The sequence below is a fragment of the Mus caroli genome, unplaced genomic scaffold, assembly GCF_978045245.1.
Source record: "Mus caroli unplaced genomic scaffold, Mus_caroli_1 scaffold_12, whole genome shotgun sequence".
In the NCBI taxonomy this organism is placed as follows: Eukaryota; Metazoa; Chordata; class Mammalia; order Rodentia; family Muridae; genus Mus; species Mus caroli.
In genome coordinates this window covers 16,379,854-16,405,271 of record NW_028227267.1, presented here as the reverse complement: position 1 = coordinate 16,405,271, position 25,418 = coordinate 16,379,854, and the positions used below count along the sequence as shown (strand labels likewise).

Genomic DNA, 25,418 nt, shown 5'->3' with positions numbered 1-25,418 from the left:
TCATGGAAAGATATTGTGTGAATTTGGTTTTGTCATGGAATACTTTGGTTTCTCCATCTATGGTAATTGAGATTTTTGTTGGGTATAGTAGCATGGGCTGGCATTTGTGTTCTCTTAGGATCTGTATAACATCTGTCCAGGATCTTCTGACTTTCATAGTCTCTGGTGAGAAGTCTGGAGTAATTCTAATAGGCCTGCCTTTATATGTTACTTGACCTTTTTCCCTTACTGCCTTTAATATTCTGTCTTTATTTAGTGCATATGTTGTTCTGATTATTATGTGTCGGGAGGAATTTCTTTTCTGGTCCAGTCTATTTGGAGTTCTGTAGGCTTCTTGTATGTTCATGGGCATCTCTTTCTTTAGGTATGGGAAGTTTTCTTCTATAATTTTGTTGAAGATATTTGCTGGCCCTTTAAGTTGAAAATCTTTATTCTCATGTACTCCTGTTATTCGTAGGTTTTGTCTTCTCATTGTGTCCTGGATTTCCTGGCTGTTTTGAATTAGAATCTTTTTTCATTTTGCATTTTCTTTGATCGCTGTGCCCATGTTCTCTATGGAATCTTCTGCACCTGAGATTCTCTCTTCCATCTCTTGTATTCTGTTGCTGAGTCTCACATCTATGGTTCCTGATTTCTTTCCTAGAGTTTCTATCTCCAGAGTTGTCTCCCTTTGGGTTTCTTCATTGTTTCTACTTCCATTTTTAGATCTTGGATGGTTTTGTTCAATTCCATCCCATGTTTGGTTGTGTTTTCCTGTAATTCTTTAAGGGATTTTTGTGTTTCTTCTTTAAGGACTTCTACCTGTTTAACTGTGTTTGCCTGTAGTTATTTAAGAACTTCTACCTGTTTAGCAGTGTTCTCCTGTAATTCCTTGAGGGATTTTTTTGTGCTTCCTCTTTAAGGGCTTCTACCTGTTTAGCAGTGTTCTCCTATATTTCTTTAAGTGAGTTATTAATGCCCTTCTTTAAATCTTCTATCACCATCATGAGATATGATTTTAAATCTGCGTCTTGCTTTTCGGGTGTGTTGGGGTATCCAGGGCTCGCTGTGGTGGGGGTACTGGGTTCTGATGATGCCCAGTGTTCTTGGTTTCTGTTAGTAAGATTCTTACATTTGCCTTTCGCCATATGGCAATCTCTGGTGTTAATGTTCAAGCTGTCTCTGGCTGGAGCTTGATCCTCCTGTGATTCTGTTAGCCTCTGTCTGCACTCCTAGGAATCCAACACTCTCCTGAGTTCCAGTGGTCAGAGAACTCTCTGCAGGCAAGCTCTCCTCTTGCAGGGCAGGTGTCCAGAAGTCTGGAGCTCTGATCCACCTCCTGAGTCCTGCGGTAAGAGCCCTCCCTGTAGGACAACTCTCCTCTGGCAAGGAAGGTGCCCAGGGGTCTGGGTCTCAGTTCTGCCTCCTGGTTGAGGATGAAGGCCTGACAGGACCCTGTCCAAGAAGCTCTGTTGCTTCTGTCGCCCACATGCACTCAGGTGATCATGAGGTCCTGGGTCTGCTAGGGGTCCTGTGGCATGGAGAGTCCTCTGGGGCCCTAGATGCCCTCGGCTGGGTTTATGCAGAAGATGGTGGGGCTTGCCCCAACCTGAACAGATCCCAGACTCTGGTCTGGTGGGGTTCCTCCATCCCTGTTCCTGCTGGCACAAGACCCTCCTCCACTCTTTGGAGCTGATGTTGTGTTCCACTCACCCATGATTCTGAGGTCCTGCAGAGTGGAGAATACTCTAGGGCCCCTGGCAGCCTCTGGCAGGTTGAGGCAGAATATGGCGGGGGATGGCCTGTGTCTAACTTCTTAAGTTCTTTATATATTTTGGATATTAGTTCTCTGTCAGATGTAGAATTGGCTATACATTTTCTATAGACACATATCCAGGATTACATAAAAAAGTTTCTTAGGCAAATGGGTTACAGGTGGAAACAGATTTCAGATGCCTTGTCCTCGGGACCTCTGTCTCAGGATGTCACTTTCCTGATGTTTTCTGTTTGTCTGTTTTTTCTTCCTCCCACTATTACACCCTCCCAGCATGCCTGTACTAAGTTGCTGCTTCTGCTGCTTGGTTTTTTGGTTTTTTTTTTTGTTGTTGTTGTTTTGTTTTGTTTCTTTACCACTTTGACAATAGGTGACTGAGACTGCCTGGGGAATAATTCTCTTTCCTGATTTTCCTAGATTCTCAGCACTACCCTGGCAAAGGAGTGTCCTGGAGGGTAACATTTTGTGGTGGAGATGGAGAAGGAAAAGAGATAGTTACTCTTAGTTTTCTTTTCCTCTGGTCAGAGCAGGCAGTGTGGGTGTGTCTCCTTCATCCTCTCCTTGAGCAATTGATAGGATATCAAGGTCAAGTGTAGGGACTCTCCTCTGGTTTCTGTCCTCAGGAGCTATTCAGGATCAAATTGTAGGCATACATCCCACAGACATCTCTCTGAATTCACAAGCAAAGAGTTTTGCAAATTCCGGTTGCCACTTGACTTCTGTCCCCATCACCACCCACTCCTGTCCCCATCACCGCAGTCTTCTGTCACCATGACCCCCGACTTCTGCCCCACATCAGCAGAGATGCAGAGCAGTGTGTCTCTAGATACTCTCATCTTTTCGGATTTTGGAGTACAGCTTACTCTATGGCCTGTTTTTGAGTAGATGTGCAAACAACTGTTGATTTTCAGTTTGCCCCCATTTTCACTTGCAGAGTTCCTCAGATGTCAGCTTTAAAATGGAAAATGCCAGTTTATTAATTTCAATAGCAAAAGTGGATGTGGTCTGAATTAACCCCAGAGACCTCCACATAGGGCAAATAGAAAGATAAATTAATTGAACAGTGAAACAAGTTCATGTGGCACACAGGCACTTGAAGTCAATAGATGCACAGGGCAATCCAACTTGATTTCATAAAAGGATGAAGAGGACATTTCAGAGCAGAGTTGTTGTAGCAATGAAGTGGCTTTTGGGAAGGAACATTCATCATTCTGTACTTGGTGACCATTTTTACATGAATGTTGAATCTTGAATGGAAATATTAAAAATACAGAAAACACAGAAATATCTATTTAAGGAAATAAGGGCTGAATCTAAAGGCCTGTCAAAGTGTGGGAAAACTGTACACACTCAACAGGCTGTTGAAGAAGTATCTCCCCTGTGTCCTTCTTACTTGGCAAATATTGCAGATGAAATGAGTTGGTTCATTAAACTATAACCCACAGTTTAAACTTGTTCCATGTGAGAATCTCTGACTAGAGCTGTATCCACTAAACAGGGAAATGCATCTTTACCTAAAGCCATAACATTACCATGTCTCATTGTAGAGAATATTCACTGTCTTAATGTTTATTTCCATGGGAATGCCTCTGTGTGTGTGTTGTGGTATAGGTGCTTTGGTGAAAAAGTCATTACAAAATAAAGGAGAGAAGTTGTGTCCAGAAATCAGTATATAGCTTTTCTTAAAGCTGTTATGGCAACCAACATTAACAGTGCAGTTCCTTTGAATTCATTCTGCCATTCATTGTAGCTTTGATTTCTTTTCAGCCTGGAACTAGTTAATTAGGAACTCAGCTTCCTCCAGAGCACTTGAATTTTTCTCAGCTTTGTTCCTAATCTCCACCAAAGAATGTATGGCAAACTCCTAAAATTTTAATTTACATTATTGTTAAATTCTTCCTAATAAAACATTATTTAGATCCAACCACAAGTGGCCTTCACTTCTTTGCTAACTGCTTCTTCACACATTTGCCTGCTTCCTTCTGAGTTCCTTTTTATTCTCATTCTACAAGTCATCCTCTGTGAAAGAGTCAGCTTTTGACACAGTTTATAATTAATAGACTTTTAAATTGAAGTTCAACTTTCAGTATTATATGTGGGTATAGAATTGTAGGGTCAAAATATTTTCTTCCGTACTTGCAAGATATGATTCCATTGTGACATTAAGTATAGTTGTATTGGTGACAAATTGGGCAGAGGTTCAATCTTTGAAATAGGTTGTGAGGCAAAGATGGCAGAACAGGATGTGCATTGTGAAGATGATCCCAGAAATACTAATGACATGTGAGACTAAAAGGGAAGACAAAAGCAGTCACCATGTGGGCAAACGAGGGTGATCTCCCTGGTCAAGGCTGAAAAATGGTATAGAAAGTTCCCTTGAAATTATCCCACTTTTATTGAGAGAGAGAGGGGAGAGAAACTGGGGGGAGAGAGAGGAGAGGAGAGGAGAGGAGAGGAGAGGAGAGGGGAGGGGAGGGGAGGGGAGGGGAGGGGAGGGGAGGGGAAGGGAGAGGAGGGGAGGGGAGGGGAGGGGAGGGGAGGGGAGGGGAGGGGAGGGGAGGGGAGGGGAGAGGAGAGGAGAGAGAGGTGTTGATTCTGCACCCCTTAGTTACTTGTTGGCTTAGAGCTGTCTCTTGGTGCTGCCAAGTCTTGTTTTTCTTACACTCATGACCACAGAGCAGCTTGTGGACCCTGAGTGATTGTTACAGATGACCACATCTTTTTCATAGTAAGAGTTACCATTTTCTCCTCATTGTTAATTAACGTGTGACTGTGTCAGCAAAGCATCGGAGCTATGTGTACATTTTCTTCCTGTGCTGTCATCCTTTGCAACTTAGGAATATATGTCTTTCTTTAATTCTTAGAAATTATTGGTCATTTTTTTGACTATCAATTTTCTCTTATGCCCTCTATTCCTTCCTCTGAGCTTTCTACTAGTCTGTACATGTTTAGAATTGGGTCATCTGTTTTCCTGGTGTGGAATTCTTGACAGTCTTTATATATTCTGGACCCAAGTAGGGTGTTAGATATAACTTATGAACATTGTGTGGATTGCTGTGTCTCTTCAAAGGACAGAATATCCAAATGCAGACACTCTTAATTTTTATGAAAGTTATCTAATACCAAACGTTAAAATTTTCCATAGCTTAATAATGTCTTCCAAGCCAAAAAGTTAAATCCAACTTTATTCTTTTTTTCAGTATTATTTTTGTGATTCTAGAAATTCCATGTTTCCATTGGAATTTTAGAAAACCCCCTTTGGAAATTTCTGCCACAGTATTTTCTAGAAGTTTAATTATAGTTGCACTGTATATATATATATATATATATATATATATATATATATATATATAGTTTAATTTGAAGATAACCACAGTTAAATGGCAATATTTAAAGTCCATGAATATAGTATGTTTTTCAATTATTTGTGTCTCTTCCTTCCTCTTGGCTGAGAAGAGCACCCCTCCCCCAGCTTGATGAGAAACCTACTCCTGATATCATTCTTCAAGCAGAAAGACAAATGCCTTCTGTTTAGGACCAGAACTAACCAGGAATGTCTGCCTTCTCTATTGTTACTTAGCATTGAGGGATCTCAAACTAGGGGATGTCTCAGTCAGGAAAGTGCTTGCTTTAGAAGCCTGAGGTTCTAATTTTAATCCCCAGAACTCCTAGGAAATAGCCTGGACATAGTTGTTGGTCCTTATAATCCCAGTGCTAGAGAGAAAGACAGACGATCTCTGAGGCTCACTAGCCAGACAATCTAGCCTTACTGATGAGTTCCATGATATGGAAAATTACAGTATTCATGCTTCTGAAAAAAATGAATGATATTATGAATGTTGGCTCCATCCCAGTCAAAATCACAGTAGTTTATTTCTAATTATTGATGAATTTTATAGAATGAAATAAATAGGTAAAAAGACTGTTCTGAAAATGTTGACCATTGAAGTATACAATTCTGCTGAATTAAATGGTGTAATAGAGCTATCATTTGAAGTAAGGTAATCCCAAAATATCCACACACTTCTGGGGCAAACTGATTTTCAACAAGTATGACTAAGTAATTTGAAGAAAGAAGAAAATTGTTTTTCAACAAAGGTTTCTAAAACCATAGAGCTTCTATGGAAGAAAAAAAGGTCGACCATATGTCCCACCATATATAATATTTATGTCAACATGAACCATAGGGATGAAATTAAGAAATAAAACCATGTCATTTTTAGGAAAAAATAATAAAGAGACTCTTTGTAACCTTGGCAAAGCAAGGTTTTCTTGATATGGCACACATACAAATCAAAAATTATCTAATAAAATGTTAAAATTGATTTCATCGGAATTAATAAAGAAAAAATTTCTCAAATAAAGAAGTCCCATGCTGATTAGAAATTTACAAAGCTGGTGTTTATATATTGTGTGTATATATTCAATTTTAGAATGAATCCATTGAAAAGCAAATTACTTGAATGGATTCTTCATCAAAGACAGTAAATAACCAAATGAGCTCATGAAAAGATAGTGAGTATTTCTCCAAAATACAAGTGGAATATTAAAACCAGAATTAAACACTCCCACATGCCCAGAAGAGCAGCCAGAATGGAAAGAAGAGCAGTTTTGTGCTGGCAAGGTTATGAAGTGGCATTATCACAGACTCACATAACTGCTTTGAAAAGCACTTGGTGGTTTTTAGCACAATTAAGCATACTGTTAACACTCAACCCAGCCTTCCCAATATTGAGCAGTAATTACAGAATATGAAAACATGCCTATCAAAAGACTTGCACACAAATACTCATATCTACTTAATCATCATCACTACAGTCCGGAAACAGAGCAGGGGCATGTGGATGGTTAGTAGATAAACATATTGTGGGCCATCAACTTCAAAGCTGTACTCAGCTGTGTAGAAGGCATTGAATCAGTGACATGATAAATCCTAAATGCATTCTGTGAAGCTAAAGGAGCCTGATATAGAAACTATTGATTCTGCAGTTCCATTGAAATAAAATGCTGGAAACTACAGCAACAGCTACTAATTTTGTGGTTGTTTTAGCTTGGACTGAACTGGTAGCAAAGGAGTAAAAGAGGCCTTTATGGGAAGGGATTAAAATATTCCATTGTATAATGGAATAATGGTAGATCTTAGTCATTTTTATTATAATGGTCTTCCTTCCTTCCTTCCTTTTTTTCTTTCCTTTCTCTTTCTTTCTTCCTACTTTTCTTTTTTTTTTTTTTTTTTTTTTTTTGGTTTTTCGAGACAGGGTTTCTCTGTGTGGCCCTGGCTGTCCTGGAACTCACTTTGTAGACCAGGCTGGCCTCGAACTCAGAAATCCGCCTGCCTCTGCCTCCCAAGTGCTGGAATTAAAGGCGTGTGCCACCACGCCCGGCTCTTCCTACTTTTCTATCATCCATATATCTACCTACCTACTATCCAGCAATCCATAGATAGTTCCACCAATATTTTGATGATGATTTTGGGTATATAAAATATGCCTTAATGAAGCCAATAATAGAAAACTAATATTTGAACCTCGTGTGCTTATTCATGCCTGTAGCACAAACACTCTAGAAGCAAAGACAGGAGAGCTGTGAGTTCAAGGCCAGTCTAGGTCACATAGTCATAGGACAGCCTCTCATTTTATAGTGATACCTTGTCCCAAAAATGTGGGGGCAGGTTGTAGGGGATAGGGTAGCAGGAAGGCAAGACTGAAGAAAATTCCAGAAAAATAAAAGTCCAGTTTTTCTTTGGAGGAAAATGCTGAGTGAGGTAACAGGCCAGTTATCAGGGTTTCATTACAAGAAATCTAAATGTCACTCTCTTAGAGGAGACTCCTCTAAATACCTACTTATGCATTTTGCTTCAGACCAAGATTTTTATTTTCTTTCCCTTTTTAATGTTAACTATTCATTTCTCCTATACTTCAAAAGATCTTTAGTGCACATTTTTTTAAATATGAAAAATGAAATCAAATATTGGTCATTTCATTGTGTCATTCCTATGAGTAGATAATGCTACGTGTCTGAAGTCAAACAGATGCAGGCCTTTCCTCTTCCATATTTAGTCAGCACTTTCCCCTTGCCTCTGGGACTGATCGCCCTGAGTCTCCAGCCCTGCCACCACCATAGTAAATTTAGACAGGAACCTAGGGAACCAAGGGCAGTGTGAGCCTTCCTCTTAGTTGACCTTAACAGTGGCCTAGGTATAAAAGCCTTCTAGCTATAAAGGGTTGATAACACAGGAGTCATTGCAGACTCAAGATATTTTTAATTATCAGATTTTTGGAAAACCAGAAGTGAGGGAGATCTCTCCCAACCAGCCTCATTAGCTTGCCTTGCATGTCCTGATGGCTTCATTACCAACACAGTCACATAGAAGTATTTAAAAGTTTGCTGCTGTTGGGAAAATCTTTAGTCCACAGCTTTTATGGCTTTTCCATCTTCTGTAACTGTCATCTCCAGCATTTGCAGTCCTCCTGAAGAGAGAGGAGAAAATATGTGGTGTATATAATCTATGATGGCTGAACCCTCTCTCCATCACTCATGGGTATGAAGGAGAATGAGAGTATGAGTTATCCTCACCTCTTCATTCACAGAGATAAAAACATAGAAATGTCAGCCTAGCACTTAAGCAAGACATACATGCTAAGCAAGGTGGAGAACAGTAAATTGCCCCAGGATCTTCTTTTACTCTTTGAACAATAAAATGCTAAGATTGAAGGAGGCAACATAAGTTGAAATAAAATTACTCTTTTACCAAATTACCCTTTATATTGGTTGGTATATACAAAATGTTTGACATTGTTTGGAGTGTCCGATAGCCATGGGGACCACAGAGAAGAGCCGAATGTATATTTGTGATGAGTAGCTTCATGGCATCTATCTAGTTCAAGGATGTCTATGGTGTAAGATTGCAAACCATCCAAGAAACAATTCTACAAATTATATGACTTTGAGTCTGTCCTTCACCTTAATTTACTCAGTACCAAGGCAGGTTTTGCAGCCCTACCCATGTTATTGTCTATGCATTCTGCCTTTTCTTGGGTCCGAGCTTACTGTCACCTGTGTGGGTATCTGTAAACCACACCAAATGCAAATGATTTCAGTGAAGAGAAGGCTTCTCTCATCAAAGTTCACCTTTATTAACTTGGAGTCTCATAGGAGTTTGTGATGCTACCATATTAAAAATCCCATGTTAGAGCAATCCCACAATATTTATTGCTTGTCATATTCTTCTCTAACTTTTTTCACAGAATAATCTTATAATATTCTAAAGCTAAATTGAGTCTCTTGTATGCATCAGCCCTCTCACAGGTTATTCTTGCAACGCAGCACAGGATACTATACCAGGCTAGCCTCTTGTGTGGACTCTTGTTCATGGCGAGGCCATCTTTCATACTTACGGAGTGTTGGATCCATACAGGAGCCTTAAAGACTGTTAAGATGATTAAAAGCTGCATTTAGTAGTTGCTCTAGTAGCATCTTGACAAACATTTTCATTTTATATCTCTCAAGCAAGCCCATAAAACAGCATGATCTAAAAATTCTTAACAAACATATTAATAAAAAATTTAAAGATGCACCGATTGCTGGTGCAGTTTTGAGTTAATTACACAGTGCTGTTGCCTTGTGTACACCTTAATTAGATTAAATATTGATCAGCACACTTGCCATTGATATTTAATTAGCACACAACAACTGTCTTGTTATATCTGGATGTAGCTTTAAATTAACTTAAAAGTCTAACCTGAAATGAAAGTAATGGAATGATATAGAATATATAAAAAGGGTTGGGTAACTCAGTTCAAGAATTAAAGAAGTGGAAAAATGAAGGTTCATCTATTTTAAGGCCTTAGGGCAGTGGTTCTCAACCTGTTGGTGAAGACTCACGGAGTCACCTGAGACTATCTGCATATCAGATACTTACATCATGAATCACAATGGTAGCAAACTTACAGTTATGAAGTAACAACAGAAATAATGGTATGGTTGAGGGGTCACCAAAGCATGAGGAACTGTATGACGAGGAAGCGTGAGAGCTACCGGTGTAAAGTGATTAGGCAGAAGAATAACAAACCACGGTAATTTCCACATGTAGTCTTTTGCTTGTAATTCTGCTGCACTATGTTCATCTATCACTCTGTATTAAGGACAGCATTATGAAATATTGCACTATTCCCAAGGAGTATTGTCTTTGTTTATTTCAGAAAGAACTGGGGTTTTAAACGGCATCATGGCGTTCCTAGGCTGTGATTAAGGCTGTTTATTTTCTGGCTGATGAGCTGAGGACCATTTCACTGGGGAGATGCTGTAATTTTCCCATGATCTGGAAAATAATTCATAGCACTTTTATGTTGTCATTAACTGTCACATCTCTTGAGTTAAATATGAGTCCTGTCATTGGGAAGTCAGAAAGTGGCTCCTAAATTTCTCAATTTCATTAGCAATTGATTCAAATCATTTCCTGAAAATCGTCTGAATTGACATGAATTGCAGTGGTCCCTCAGCTCCGTGATTAATTAACCAAGCCATCAGGCTCACATTAACCTATTTATCAATCTTACGATTTCCTGCTTTTCAAAAAAAAATTAAAAAGCACTCTCATGATATTTTATGAGTTTTGAGAAAAATTAAAATGGGGCTAGGAAAAAATAAAAAAGTGATCTGTCCTTCTTAATCCAGAAGCCCAGATGGGGCAAAAAGAGGCAGAGTCAATTCATTTCTGCAAGTCCTAACTCCTTTAGGAAGCCGAGCTGATAAATGAATAAAGTAATCTATTGCTTTTCTAGTACCTTAAAAATTGTGTTTGTTCACACACACACAAAATACACACACAAACAAACACACACACACATGATGTTTTGTTACTGTTAGCATCCATTACATGAATTTAAAATTATCTATTGACTTCAATTAAGAAACAAGCTTATGGGGCTCAGGAATGGCTCAATTAAGTGCTGGCTATGCAAGCACGAGGACCTGAGTTCTGATCCCCATAACTTACTTTTAAAAGTAAGAAATAAAAGCAGAGTATGGTGGCTGAGAGGGGGCAGCAGAGGGGTCCCTGGGGATTGCTAGCTACATCAGTAAACTCCAGGTTGAGAAAGTCTGACTCAGATGATGGAGATGGAGTTTGGATGACACCTGCTGTCAATCTCTGACTGCACATGTACATACACCTATACACATGTGTCCACACATACACACATGCACAAACTTATTAGTAGAACTTCAGAGGCTCAAAAGGAAAATTACAATTGGCATCCTGGAAGCCACATAGATTACTGTGTTGCTATTTGCATTTGAAATACTATTTTCAATTAAAGACCATGCTGTGTGGACCTCTTTTGAGCTATTATTTATAACAAGGACCCCCAGTCAATTGCTTCAACAAGGAATGCCAGTATCAAGGCCTTCCAAGCTTGGGCCACACCGAAAGCCATTTGTTAGCTGAGAAAAGAACCAGCAAAGCGCCAAGCTGTTTACTTCTCTGAGTTCTCTCAGACATTGCTAGATTCAATTAATAATCGGTTCTTTTCCAAATAAATGAGTAGCCAACTGAATTCAGCCCCCTCTCTATGCAAAAAAAAATTGCTCTGTGTATAACTACAAAATGAACTACTCATTCGTCACAAATTCCCCTGTTATTATTTGCAGCAAGCTGGGGTTTCTCTTTTAAAACTGACTGCCAGGCCTCCTCTGGTGATGGATAACAGTTTGTGCCACACAGAAGCAGCCACACATGAGGGATTAGAGGAGACCCGGGATTTGGTAAATCTCTTCCCTCCACTCTCTGCCTGTGGTGTCCTGAGAAGAACAAGAGTCTGAGGACCTGGGGTCCTAACTGACCTCATCATTTTCATAGCTTCCTCTGGCCAGCCATTGGGCTCGGAGAGATGAAGAGAACTGAACTGTTTTCTCTGCGGCTTCTCATTTTTAGAGAAATGTGTGGCTGGTTTTCCTCACACTGTACTGTAAAGATGAGGCCTTGTTTAGGCTGAGAGAGGACCACAGAGGAGTCACCCGAAGAGTAGTTTCCTGAGAACCTGTGTGGAGTTCTCCCTCTCCTTGAATAGCCACAGAAGGACTCCTTAGTGAGGAGAACAGGAGTCTGGTCCTTGAAGTCACTGTAGATCACTGTACCACTGAGGTGGACCTGCCATGTACCTCTGTGCACAGTAAAGACCCCAAGGAAGCCAACTTCCTGGAAACAATACTGTTTTTCAATTCTTATTCTTAAATTTTTACATTAATAGATAATAATTGCAGGGCTGGAGAGATGGCTCAGTGGTTAAGAACACTGATTGATCTTCCAAAATCTGACACCCTCATACAGACAGACATATGCAGACAAAACACTAATGCACATAAAATAAAAGTAAAATTGAAAAAATAATTGCATATATTTTGTGGGATGGTGAGATTTTTTTGAACATACACATGAATAAATAATTCAAACTCAGTAACGTCGCCATCACCTCATAGACTAAGCATTTCCTTAAACTTAAAAGCAAGTTCTATGAGGGCTAGGTTGGTGCCATAGTGTGTAAAGCACCAGCTGGGCAAGAATGAAGACTTGTGTTTGAATGCCCAGTATCCATAGCATGTGCTTGTAGCCATACAGATGGGGACAGGGACAGGCAGAACCCAGGGACTTGCTGGACAGCCAGTATTGCCAAACCAGGGATCTTTAGCTACAGTCCAAGATCCTGTCTCAAAAATATTACAGAGATCCATATAGAAAAACACTTGACACTGACCTCTGGTGTCCATACACACAGTCATGGATGGATACACTGGCATACATAAGTGTGTATAGTCTCCAAAGGAGGTCTCTCGCATCGTGCATATGAGAATCAGGGGATATTCTTAAGCTCACTTCATAATTTGAAACTTGTGTTCTATTATGGGATTCCTCCCCCTGCACACACACACACACACACACACACACACACACACTTTTTTTTCACTTCCCTTGTCACCTTATGCACAGCAAAACTGTATCTTTTTTGTTTGTTTGTTTGTTTTTGACTTAAAGAGTTCGTTTTGTATGACCATTTAAACCCTGACAGGACTCACCGTCATCACCTTATTTCAATGCTTCCTCTCTCTCTCTCTCTCTCTCTCTCTCTCTCTCTCTCTCTCTCTCTCTCTCTCTCTCTCTCTTTCTCTCCAGCTCTCACTCTAGTGCTCTCTCTTTTCCATATAACTTCAAATAACAGAGAAGCCCAGGTCTCCCTGAACCTCTCTGTTGTGCTTGCAGTCATCATTTTAATCTGTCCAGTGCTAGAGTCTCACCCTGTGGAAAGACAAAGTCTTATCCTGAGGAAAAATAACCACAGGAGAGATGCATTATAAATACCAAAAATGAACGACCTAAGTCTGTGCTACAGCTTTGGCACATTGCCGAAAGATACCTCCAATTATATTACTAAAGAGAAAGAAAGGTCCCTTTCCCATAGATTATCTCCTATCCCCACTCTTTTGCTATAAAGCATCGTTATCCCCAGCCCTTTCTTGAATCTGCCAGGCTTTCAAGCTCCTGGGCTAGCTCCTGAGGATGGAAAGGGATTGCATTTGCAAATGTCAGCCCCCATCATCCATCTCCCCTCATTCCAACAATACACATTCGAGGTTCAGCAATCGCAGTTATATATTTCTCCTTAATGTTGTTGTAAGGTAATGGTTCTCTTATCTGAAATTCATCAGCCTGCTATAAATTTAAACTCCATTACTGCCAATAGAGAAAAGCTAAGCAGCAAACCACTTTCAATAAATTTGCACTTATGCAATTGAACTGTTATGGCCTCCTAGGAGAAGGTGAAACCCGTCCTGAGATATTTAAGTTAGTCTGAGTCACTGCTTCCTCTGGTGTTAAATTGGATCCACTGAGAGATGCTGGGCAGCACTTGTCAGTCCTGAGTTATAAGGAGAAATTTCAACTCCCCCAGCACCTCCCCACCCCCATTCTGTCTCCAGCATTCCTTATTAGACGGCATAATGACAAGGAACCACTGCATTGCTCTGTGACTTGGCACAACTAAATCCTACAAATGGAAACCCTGATGGATGGATACTTTTATGAATGATGTTAATGAGGATCTGAGCAACCCACACTCTGGGGATCCCTCATGTCCATTTATAAAGCTGTAAGTGAGGGCATGTATACACTCAAAGCCGAAGAATAATCACTAACATGTACATGGGATGTCATCCATGCAGCAAGAATACGGCTTTTGGGTGTGTTGCTATCCTGGCTACATTTGCTTACCTTCTTTTATTTCTGATGGAAAAAATGAAGTTCTGGGAGTAAAATGTCAGGGTGTGTGGCAACTATGCCCTGGTATCAGTCCTCCTGGCCTGTGGTTTTGGTGAGTGAAAACACATCTAATTCAGTAGCCTTCAGAAGACAGCTAAGAAGATTGGTTGTTGAAACAGAGTTCCTTAATGCCAGGGGATGGCTGTCAGCAAAATGCTTGCCTTGCAAGTATGAGGGCCCAAGTTTGGTTCCCAGAACTTGTTTCTTTGTTTGCTCATTTGTTTTAATAAACAAGCTCCAGGTGTGGTGTCTTACACTTGCACCACACTAGGGAGTAAGGATTAGGGAGATAAGAGTTTCCTGGAGCTAACTGACCATCAAGCCTTGCTTATTTGGCAAGATCTGGGTTGGTAAGAAAGCCTATCTCAGAGAATAAAACAAAACAAAGCAATAAAACAGCAAGGTGTCTGAGAAACAATAGTCAAGGTTGTCCTCTGGCCTCCACATTCACATACATAACTGGTCATATACCTGCACATTCACCTGTACAGACACATGCATCTATGTATTAACACATACATAGGCACCCCAACATACACAGAGATACAGAGAGCGAGAGCGAGAGCGAGAGCGAGCGAGCGAGAGAGAGAGAGAGAGAGAGAGAGAGAGAGAGAGAGAGAGAGAGAACCTTTAATTGAGCTGAAAGGAGAGAATGGGGAATGAGCTATAGCTATGGATAGTCACTGCTGTAGCCTTAGCTGGAGTCTCTAGAGGCCACTCATCTTAGGCATTCCAGCTTGGAAGCGAAGGGAGCTGGCCAATTAGACTTGATGGTTTGCAAGCTGGGGACAGGGTGACCGACCAACAACTAAGCTATTAAGGAGAAGGCTTGGAGATGCAGAAATTTAAGGTGAGGTCTGTTTATGGTTGAGAAAATTCTCACATCTCTCTATATACTTGCCATGGGAACTTTATCTCCCTGGGCATAATGAGCATGCTACAGGTTTCAGGAGTTTAGTTGTCACATATAAGCACATGCACACACATTTGCCTCTCCAAGCTGTATTTTTGCCCTTCAGCCTTGATACCCATGCTAAGGCCAGAACTAGCATTGCCTACCAGTCACAAGAACTGAACAGCGTTTGTAGTTAATTGGATGATATACATTATTCATGAGCCTCGAATCTATGATGCTTTTGGCATTTGTTGTTGGGGTGTGTGTACGAAATAAAGCCTTAGTTTTCTTGGTACAAAACATTCCTTATTTAAACTGCATTTTACAATCCACTTTTCAAAGTGAGAAAATTAGAAATGCTTTTAAGCGAAGTTAGGAACTACAAAGTAGACAGGAAACAAGCAGCAGAGACCATACGGAGAGAGAACTAAGTAGTAAGGGGTGAGAGTTTCCACGCTCTGGGTATAGCTGTGAAAGATGAGGCCTATAAAAGAAACGAACATGTTGATAATGACTAATAATTTTATGCATATATAATTCTATATTCATATTATTTCTACTATATATATGAATACAGGTTATATTGATCAATACTTTATAAATCTATACATCTATCTCCTCAAAAATTTATTTCAAATCACTGAGTTTAGGTTTTTTTTTTTTTACCCCATCTCATACTTATATATTCTAAAAGGCATCACTGAAGGACAGAAGAAACTTGGTGCTTATATGGTGTCCATTTTCTTTTCATGTAGTATAAACCTATCAGACTCATTTGCAGACTTCATGTTGAACTCCACACTTTCCTATCCACAATGTATTTAGATTTCTCAGATGAAGGTTATATAAAGAAATCACGTCCTTTAAGAAGTGAGGAAGTTAAAGCATAAGGACAGCCCGAGCCCCTCTGATTCAGTGGGAGAGAGATCAAGAAGTTGGGATTTAGTGTACTACTCTGACTGCATAATCACTCATTGCTGGGGAAACACCTTTGCTTTGAAGTGAAACAAGTGTGAGCCCAAACACCATCAAGTCTAGGATCATGGGTAAGTTTCTTGGTTGTTAAGTTTCAATTCTTTGGTGGACACAAGCTCCTGCTGCTAAGTCTGATGAGCTGATTTCTATATCCAGGACCCATGTGGTAAAAGAAATATCTGGCACGCACAAATTGTCCTCATACCTCCACACGTACACACACATATATACCTGTATATACACACACATATATCTGCACACACATATACCTACAAAGACATAAACACATATGTTCTCTCTCTCTCTCTCTCTCTCTCTCTCTCTCTCTCTCTCTCTCACACACACACACACACACACACACACACAATGTAGTTGATTTCTTCCTATGCTTGTTTCTTCAATTGTAAAATGTAGACAAATTATGTACTTTTGTCATGAGACTTAGAGACAATAACTCCAGGTTATTGTAGAACGGTGCCTGGATCTTTATAAGCATTTGACTGGCTTATCTGTCTTGTCAGTGTTATTACAGAGTCTGAATATATACCCCACTGGGATATTCTTACCAGCACCATCCAGCTGGTAAGTGGGGGCATTTGGCTAAATTCTCTGTCAGACATTAAGTTCTTCAGATCAAATATAAATTTGTTGTATTATTGTATTTTAACCAGACCATAATTCAGTCAGTGGGTAGTCAGTAATAATATAAATCATGTTTTTACATCAAATAGCCTTGAGTAAGATGGTATTTTTCACATGCCCCTATTTAATGACCCCATCAGAAACCAGTGCCAATTCTGGGTTTTTGAGATGCAGAATAATTGAATGTATAAGAATATTGACAAGACAAGTTTCTCTTAGAAACAGTGGTTGATGTTCTTAAGATCAAACAAGTGTCAAGATTTCTGCTTATAGAATATGAGCCAGTTTTGCAAGGAAATGGTGATAAACCTATACACCAGCCAGCACAGGCTCAGAACTGGAAAAGAATCTTCACATAGCCATCTTATATTCACCCAGAAGGCATTCCCAGCAGTCCTTCCTTCTCATGTAGACTCTAGGATCATTGCTTTGGTTGAACTTTTAGAAGAGCAGAATGAATAGGCTGCCAGGTTGCTGAGTATTTCATCAGAGAAGTCCCCAAACTGGAGTAAAGTGATTGCCTGTCACCCAGAGTATGATGCATGGCCCAAGAGAGTCATCGCAAGGGGGAAAGAACTTTCTTAGAAGTTTCCCATTAAAATTCATGTCCATTTACATTCAACTTTAAGGTATATGCCTGTTTACTTTAATGCACATTTGCCCCTTAAATCTCTTAAAATAGGCATTCTGAGAAAATGCACTGAGTTTGTTCTGCATGTTAGGATAACCAGGCTCACAGCTGTGCGGCTCTGATTAGAAATGAGGGTTTGGAGGGGCTCTCTTTACTTGGGCTATTCCCCAAATCTCAGGTCATGCCAAAAGTGTGTGCTGCACCTCTGGTTTATCATCACTAGGCACAAGCTGATCAGCCTCTGTGGGTGAGGGTGTGTCAAATGATGACCTCTGACCCATCTGTCAGTTCTTCTTAAGGAACCACAGAGGACACTTGCTTCCCTTCAAAAGCTTCAGGAGCAGCCGGACTCATTTCTTTTCTGTCCAAGTGTATTAATTTCTGCTTCCGTAATGAGATGCAAGAGAGAAAAGGGAAGAAGAGTGACTGGGCATGATGAGTTGTGGCGCTCGCCTCCTCATCAGCGATGTAAAACAGCCTGGCTCTATTTACTGCTGCTGTCAGCAAGATCAATAAATAACACTTCAGTGACACAGAGAGGGAAAGTGTGCACTCACAGAAACCAAGGGGACCAGAAGGAGAAAGAGATGACATCCCTTTTGCCTTTCACTGTGCTTGGAGTCACCTGTTTCACAGGCAAAGAAAGAGTGACATAAATTGAATTTTGATTTAGAAAAGGAGGATGAATATCCCCCCCCACCTCACTCTGACCCCTACCCCAGAAGCTCCAGAGTGAGCTTTGGTTTAGAGAAGAGAAAATAAAGGGGTCCAGGTCTCTATGACCTCCCCCTGTGTAGCTGAACCCCCATGAAAGCCTATGAGCTCTCCCCCAAACCAAGTATGCAACAGACCCATCCTCGGTGACTTGAGGAGGGTTCTTGATTCCTAGTTTCATTTTCAAAAGTGTGCAGGGATAATTTGGAGCCCAAGGGATGTACAATGGATTACTGGATGGCCAAGAGGATGCTGAGCGCTACGAAATCCCTTCTCAGATCCACAAGTAGCATGCGTCGCATGCTGGAAGGCAGCACGGTACTATCACGAGAGGCTGATAGCACCACCGTGGAAGTCCCATGCTTTGTGACATATGACCTACATGAAATATCTGGTTGGGTATTCAGCTGGCTGGGCTGGGCTATTCCACAAATGGAAGGCAGTGCCTCCGGCGTCTTCTCTGTAAACTGCTGTGTGATAAACCTCCCCTGAAAGCAGATTAAGAATACTGTTTCATGTCTGGAGAACAAAACCATTCTATCTGTTTTATTTGTGTTACATTTCCTAATTTGGTTGACATTTGACTAGCACATGCATTTGAACTAAAACCTGACTGTGTTTGAGGTGAGTGTATAGGGCTTTTATATAATAGAGTCTCTGCAGCATTTTTTAAAAGTTTGGGTAGAACCCAATTGTAGTAGTTGCAGAAGTATTTGGGAGCTAGAAGGAAAGAGAAGTGGGGAAATCATTGAGGTAAGAGTGGTGAGTTGAATAATGGACAGCAGAGAGCGGGAGAGATGGGTAAAGGGTGGCATGGGAATTAAGCCAGTGAAAGAACCCCCTTTCATTTCAGGATGGGAAGGAAAATTCCCAGCTAGTAGTACTGGGTGCTTAGGTGCTTACCAGATGCCATGTACTGTTGAAAGTACCTTACAGGTTTCTAATCCTCAACTCGCATGCCAAGTCCATGAAATTGAGCTCCTGTCCTCTGTTTTTATCAGGAAGCACAGAGGACGATGGACTGTTTAAGGCAGTGGCTCTCAACCTTCCTATTACTGCAACCCTTTAATATAGTTCCTCATGTTGTAGTGACCCCCACCCATAAAATTATTTCATTGCTACTATATAACTGTAATTTGCTACTGATATGAATCATAATATAAATATCTAATATGCAGAATGTCTATTTCTTTTAAATTTTTAAGAATGACAAGTCTTATTTTTATGTGCATTGGTATTTTGCCTGCATGTGTATCAGTGTGAGGTCATCAGATACCCTGGAACTAGAGCTACAGACAGTTGGAGCTGCTGTGTGGAAATTTGAACACAGGTCCTCAACCACTGAGCCATTTCTCCAGCTCCATAGGGTATCTGATGTGTGACAGACTCCCAAAGGAGTTGGGACACATAAGTTGGAATGTAGTGGTCTAGGGCCACAGGAGGCAGGACTTGACCCCAGGATTTGATTGTGAGATGACTGCCTGGGTCTGACCTATCAGATGCTCTCAAGTCATTCATTTGCTCAGTAGATTCCTATAGAGCACCTACAGATCTGTCAGTTTCCTGTCAGGGGGATATATCTGAGAAAAGCTCCTCACGATCTGAAGGACAGGTGTGCTGATGAATGGAACTTTGCCTTAACTGTTAGCTCCTTGTTTTGTGATGTTGGTCTACATATCCCTAAAGTGATAAGATAGAGGTAGGAGGAGAGTGGATGGGTGTTAAAGGGAGCACTTTTCTGGGCAGGAAAGTGAGCCTGATTACATGACTGAAAGGTTTCCAGGGAGAAAGCAGGAGGAGATGTCTCTAGATGTCCTAGAGGCAGGCAGTTGTAACCATGGGAGACAGGTGACGCTCCCATGCTAACATGGAGTTCAGAACAGGCCAGTGAATCGAGGTGGTACAGAAGGAGCAATGGGTATTTGGAGTCAATAAACCATAGTCAAGCCAAAACAATACAAGAAAGAAAGTATTTTTTTTAAAAAAATTGGGAAGTGAATAACAATTTGAATTTTCTTCTGCCAAGAAGTATGCTTCACACACTACTTTAAGGTAGTTGGCAGTTAATTTGGAATGGCAGTCATATTGGGGCTTGGGGGCCTGTGAAGTAACATGTTTTAATTCTCTCACCCACAGCAAGAACTACTAAAACAAGAGGCTAGATTTTAAAGGTTTGGTTTCACAGGACCTGGTAAGCTTTTTACCCTCACAGGATGTTGAGAGGAGGAGGACCCTCCATGTCTGCTCTGTGTCTGAACCTGAAAAATGTCAGGCCTCCAGCTTGTTAACCACTGATTTGGCCATCATTGGTTTCTGCTTCAGCCGACTGCTACATTCATTGACTTAACACATTACTATCCCAGCATATGGTGGTCTGTAGGTGTTCTTCTATTATGGTCAAGTGCCACATTGGAACATGTTTCAATTTCAACTGACACACTAGTCTAACTTTGTCTATCCTTTAATTTGACTCAGTGGTAGCACTGCCTGAGATAACAGGCAGCACACAGTGAGTTATGATAGTGGTCTGTCATCTTAACATTCATTTAACACAGTCTCCCGCCCATGATCTAGCTGAATCTTACCAGTGTGCATGCATTTAGTTCCTGACATCTTGTATGCCAAGCACCTCTGCCATGATACATGAAATGTGCATACATCCTTCCATGAAAACATGTGTGAGTTGTGTAGTCAAAACAAAGATAACATGGCCAATTCTCCTCCAGTATGCATACTTTAATTGCATTTTTAACTGAGTAAAAGAAATTGTTTCTTGAAGAATAGTTGGGAACAATACATCAGATTTTGTGTTTCTTATATTCTTTCTGTACGATTCATTATTGTTATTTTTTTCATATTTTGAGGCAGGGTCTCACTTGGCTAGACTAGATTTCACCACATAGGCTAAGCTACCTTCAAACTCACAGAAATTTGTCTACCTCTGCCTCCTGAATGCTGGGATTACAAGCATGTGCCACCATTTTTGTTTACTTTTATTTTTATGAATGTGTGAAAAAGAGACAGAGACAGAGAAATATAAAGACACAGAGAGACACAGAAATATAGAGACACAAAGACACACAGAATCACATGTGTGCAGATGTCTCAGGAGTCTGAAATAGCATCAGATCTTTTGGAGCTGAAGTTACAGGTAGCTGTGAGCTCCCTGTGAGTTCTAGAAAATAAACTTGGAAGAATAGCAAGCATCATTTCAACACTGAACCTTCAATCTCTCCAGGTCTTGATGCTCATTTCTGAGAGGAAGAGACAGGAGAGATTGCTACTGGCCACCATACCGTGGAGGGGAAACCTTGCTTGACCTTGGTGTGATGAAAGTAGTAGGGATGGTTTTGGTGGCAGTGGAGAGCTCTAAAACCATGATGCTGGCATATGTACTCAAGTCAAGGGCAAAACAAGTATTTGAGAAACGTGTCTAAAAGCACTGCTAACTCAATTCGCCACAATAGCTTTTTATAGATTTGAAAAAGAGATTTGCTGTATATTCACAGGTGTGTACACAGTCACATTCATGTGATCAGAGCAGTGCCTCTGTGTATTCCCATGATCACTTTGTGTATTTATACTTCTGCCCTATCATTCCAGGATTATCTCTATACAGTATTTACTCTATATACATATATCACCTGTGTGTGTCTTATTACTGAACCTGATAAACTTTAATCTAACTATGGTGATTTGACTATAACCTAGGGCAAGGGGAGGAAGTAGGGTTTCATGATTCTAGCTCTATCAGAACTATTTAGACAGTGAGTGTTTATGTTCATGTGTGTATGTATGTGTGTGTGTCTGTGTTTATGTGTGTATCTGTCTCTATGTGTATGTGTCTGTGTGTATATGTTGTGTTGGAGTTAGAGAAGGGTAAGAAGCAGGAAATCTCAATCGTTGATCTCAATTTCTCCACACTTGGCATTCACCAATCCTTACTGATTTATCCAACCTTTAACCACAGTCCTGCCACAAACATCCTCTAAGTAACAGCTGGAGATATTCAGGACTTTCCCAAGGAGGTCATGAATCAACCAGGGCCTGAGAGAGACAACTCATGCTAGACCAATAATCCTTAAAATAAACAGCAATGGTCTTCATTTAGGAATCTTAGAAAAAGTAGCAAGACCGTTTGTAACATGTAATATGCATCACACAAATGATTGGTGTCCAGGAAGATGAGGACCACATATTATATTATTGGAAGAGTGATATATCCTTCAATAGTGCCTCCAAGGCCACTCTTAGCTTTCATCCCCAGATGATCATAAACACAATCCCTGAACATCAACTGTTCATAGTGGGAACCAATGCTTAAGCTCTTTAAGCACCAATTTCATGGTCATTGCAATGGGCATGCAGATTCTGGACTCTTTCAGTATTCATCATGCTTCTCTTCTTGATAAACACAACCCTACTTTTAGTAGGAATACCAATATACTGTAATGCTTAAAACCTCCAGTCTTCTTTACAGAAAGCCAAATGAATTATAAATGAAAACTGTTAGGAGCAAAGAAATGGAATCCTATCAAAGGGAGCTTATTAGTCTAATTCATGTTACTGTAACAAAATGCCCAAAGCTGAGAACTGATGAACAAAAAAGGTTTATTTAGCGGGTAGATGGATCAGGATTCTATAGTTAGCGGTAAGTTTCTTGCTGACAGAATTGTGCAGGGCATCACATATGTATCCTATGATTACTCTCCCTCTTCTTATGAAGCCACCAGGATTGAGCTAGAGAACTCAGCCAGGATGACCTCACCCATTCCTCATCTCCCCAAACTACACTTCCCATAAACACCACAGGAAGATTATGTTTCCAATATCTCCGTGCATCATAGAGAGGATTAAACATTTTCAATACTTGAGTAATTGAGGGCATACTCAAACACTTTCTAAAGTATAGATAGGCTGTGGTTTTGCCTTTATTCCTTGTTCTATCTGTCATTGGAGTGTGATGTCTTCAAGGGCCACAGTAGTTCCCTTGGGTCCATGAGGGTAACAGAATATCTAAGCTGACAGTGTCAACAGCTACTTTCTTCTTTTGCTATTCAAGTAAACAACGTGTATGAGGGTTGCTGTTCTCCCTCCCCTCCTGTTTTTTTTTTTTTTTCTCCATTAAAGCAATCTATATAAAGCACTCATTTCAAACTGAATCTAAGCCACTTCTATTAGATTCACTATGCTATTGTTTTGTTTACATTAGCAGGTGTCCTCTAGCTATGTATGTCACAACTGTCACCTGGCTGACAACTTGTGTAAACTGAGGTTGATTTATAAGATTTATAAGATATGCCCAGTTTCGGAGATGTTAACGAATGAACACCATTTGTTTGAGAATTGGCAGTCTAGGATAATGATAGCGGCTCTTGATCACAGCATACTTCTTATTCTTATTCTCATTGCCAGATGCATGGAGCATCCTCTAAGTGTTAGATCTTCCCTTTCATTCTTCTTAATGTAATCTTAGGGTTTGTCCACAGACCCAAGAGGCAGTGCCTCTTTAGACAACAGACAATGTAAGTTCCAGGTGGTGGCCACCAGAAATAGTTCTCTCTTAACCATTAGAGACCCCTAGTCATGAATTTGGGAAATATACCAAGTACTGTAGGTATCTCTTATATCTATCATTCAGATTGGCTCTTCAGACTAGTTCTAATTATTGAGCTGGAATTAATCTTATTGGGACAAACCAGTTCATTGAAATATTAAGTGTTCTCTTCATGTCACATGCCCCCACCCAGGTCTGGTGGGAATGCAGCGTTTCCATGACAATGCCGTACATTTAGTCAGCTGCACCTCAGAGTAAACAGTAATCCTTCAGAAAAACAAGAAGGTCATTACAGCAACTTGTCAAATCAATGCAGAGGGTGTCAGGGCCGATTAAGGTATCTTCTCTGGAAGCTGACACAGTGTCAATAGTACTGGGCCACCACTGCACAGGCAGATGATTGAAGTGAAGTGCCCATCAGTCAGGGCGTTGGGGTGGACTAACGATTCCCCGCGCTGCCTATTAGAGGTACATGACAACTCAATCCTGCTTGCTGGCAAAGAGAGAGAGAGGGAGAGACAGGGAAGGGGGGAAATAGTGACCTTGTTGCTTTGTTTGAAGCTGAATTAAATTGACAAGAACAGCTAATCTTTACCTTGGGCGATTAGCAGAATTAAAGCCCACAACAAAGGCACCCAAGGTTTTAACATCTATGCAAAGGCTCTGGGATGGTTATGACATAGGAAGGCTTCCTTGAGTATCCAGGTACCATCCACATAGTGATTCTGGGACCAGCTCCCTCCAGATGATATGTGGGCAATCCCATTAACACCTTGGCACAGCAGCATGCAAGGATGCAGACTCTCTGGATAAGTATGCCTCCCCCTATCTTTTTAGGAGTTGCTCTTCCCAGTGGCCCAGGCTGATTATTTTAGACTTATGAATCTGGACAGAGAAAAGTCATAAAAACAGGGGGCTTTTTAATATATTTCCCTGAAGAATAGTTTTCCCATATTTTAAATCTTCTACCCCAATGCTTCTACAGCAATTAGCCATTCAAGCTATCTAATAGTTCAGCAAAAAGAGACATGTCTGTGGTAGTGAACAGATCCAGGGAAGGAAATGAGCAGTTTCAGAGTTCTTGAACAGAAATTAGACATTCTTTCCTATTTAAGGGAATCTTCTATCCTTGGTCCTATGAAAGACATAGGAATATGCATTTTTTCTATTAGAAAAAAAAAATTGGACCAATAACATAAAAGAAGAAAATTTTTCTTTCATGTAAAAAGTACATTTAATATTTACTGAGGATACTTCAATTATTCAATGTGGGGCCATCAAAATATGGTTTTCTATAAAAGGCTAGAGAGCAAATATTTCAAGTTTATTTATATCATTTCAACTCTACCACTGCAACATGAAGAATATACAACATCATAGTGAATGGAAGTGAGTGGTGGCTCAAGAAAAAATTTATTTATAAAATAGAGTGGATACTAGATTTCAACTGCTGGTTCCAGTTTGTAGACTCCTAAAGAAAGTCGGTTTTTGCAACCAAGCAGCTGTCAGGAAGTGCCTTCTATATGTCATGCTGAGGCCTAGCTGTGACAAAAAAATGGAGCTGGCAGGGTTCCCATACTTGAAGAACTTGCAGTGTGGTGGGAAAGACAGACCTGTGGGCATAGGGTTATAGGTCAGTAGATTAGCAGCTATGATTAAAAGAACAAAGATGAAAGAGACTATGACAGAAAGTAGATTTGGGAACTATACATTCAAGGATGGGAAGGTGATTATAGTAAGTACAGTAGATCAGAACGCCATGGAGTCAGGGTGATCAGAGATTTGACTTTTCATTTTGTGTTTGTGGGAGGGGAAATAAGATGAGTAGAAAGGGTTAGGGAAAAAGAATGGAGACAACAAGGTTGGAAAAAAAAACTAATGGTAAGGTACACTAGTGGTAAGAACAACAAAGGGGTTTGTTTGGAAAAGCAAAGATTT

At 40.4% G+C, this 25,418-nt stretch overlaps 1 long non-coding RNA gene across 1 annotated transcript in view; it reads right to left on the bottom strand.

Moving 5' to 3' along the window:
• Nucleotides 1-8,149: 8,149 nt before the first annotated feature.
• The window catches only part of LOC147001653 (uncharacterized), a 64,022-nt gene continuing 46,753 nt past the window's right edge, over nucleotides 8,150-25,418 (bottom strand). The window contains exon 3 of the long non-coding RNA XR_015044766.1: nucleotides 8,150-8,223. This is a non-coding gene — a long non-coding RNA (uncharacterized LOC147001653). The remainder of the gene's footprint in view (nucleotides 8,224-25,418) is intronic.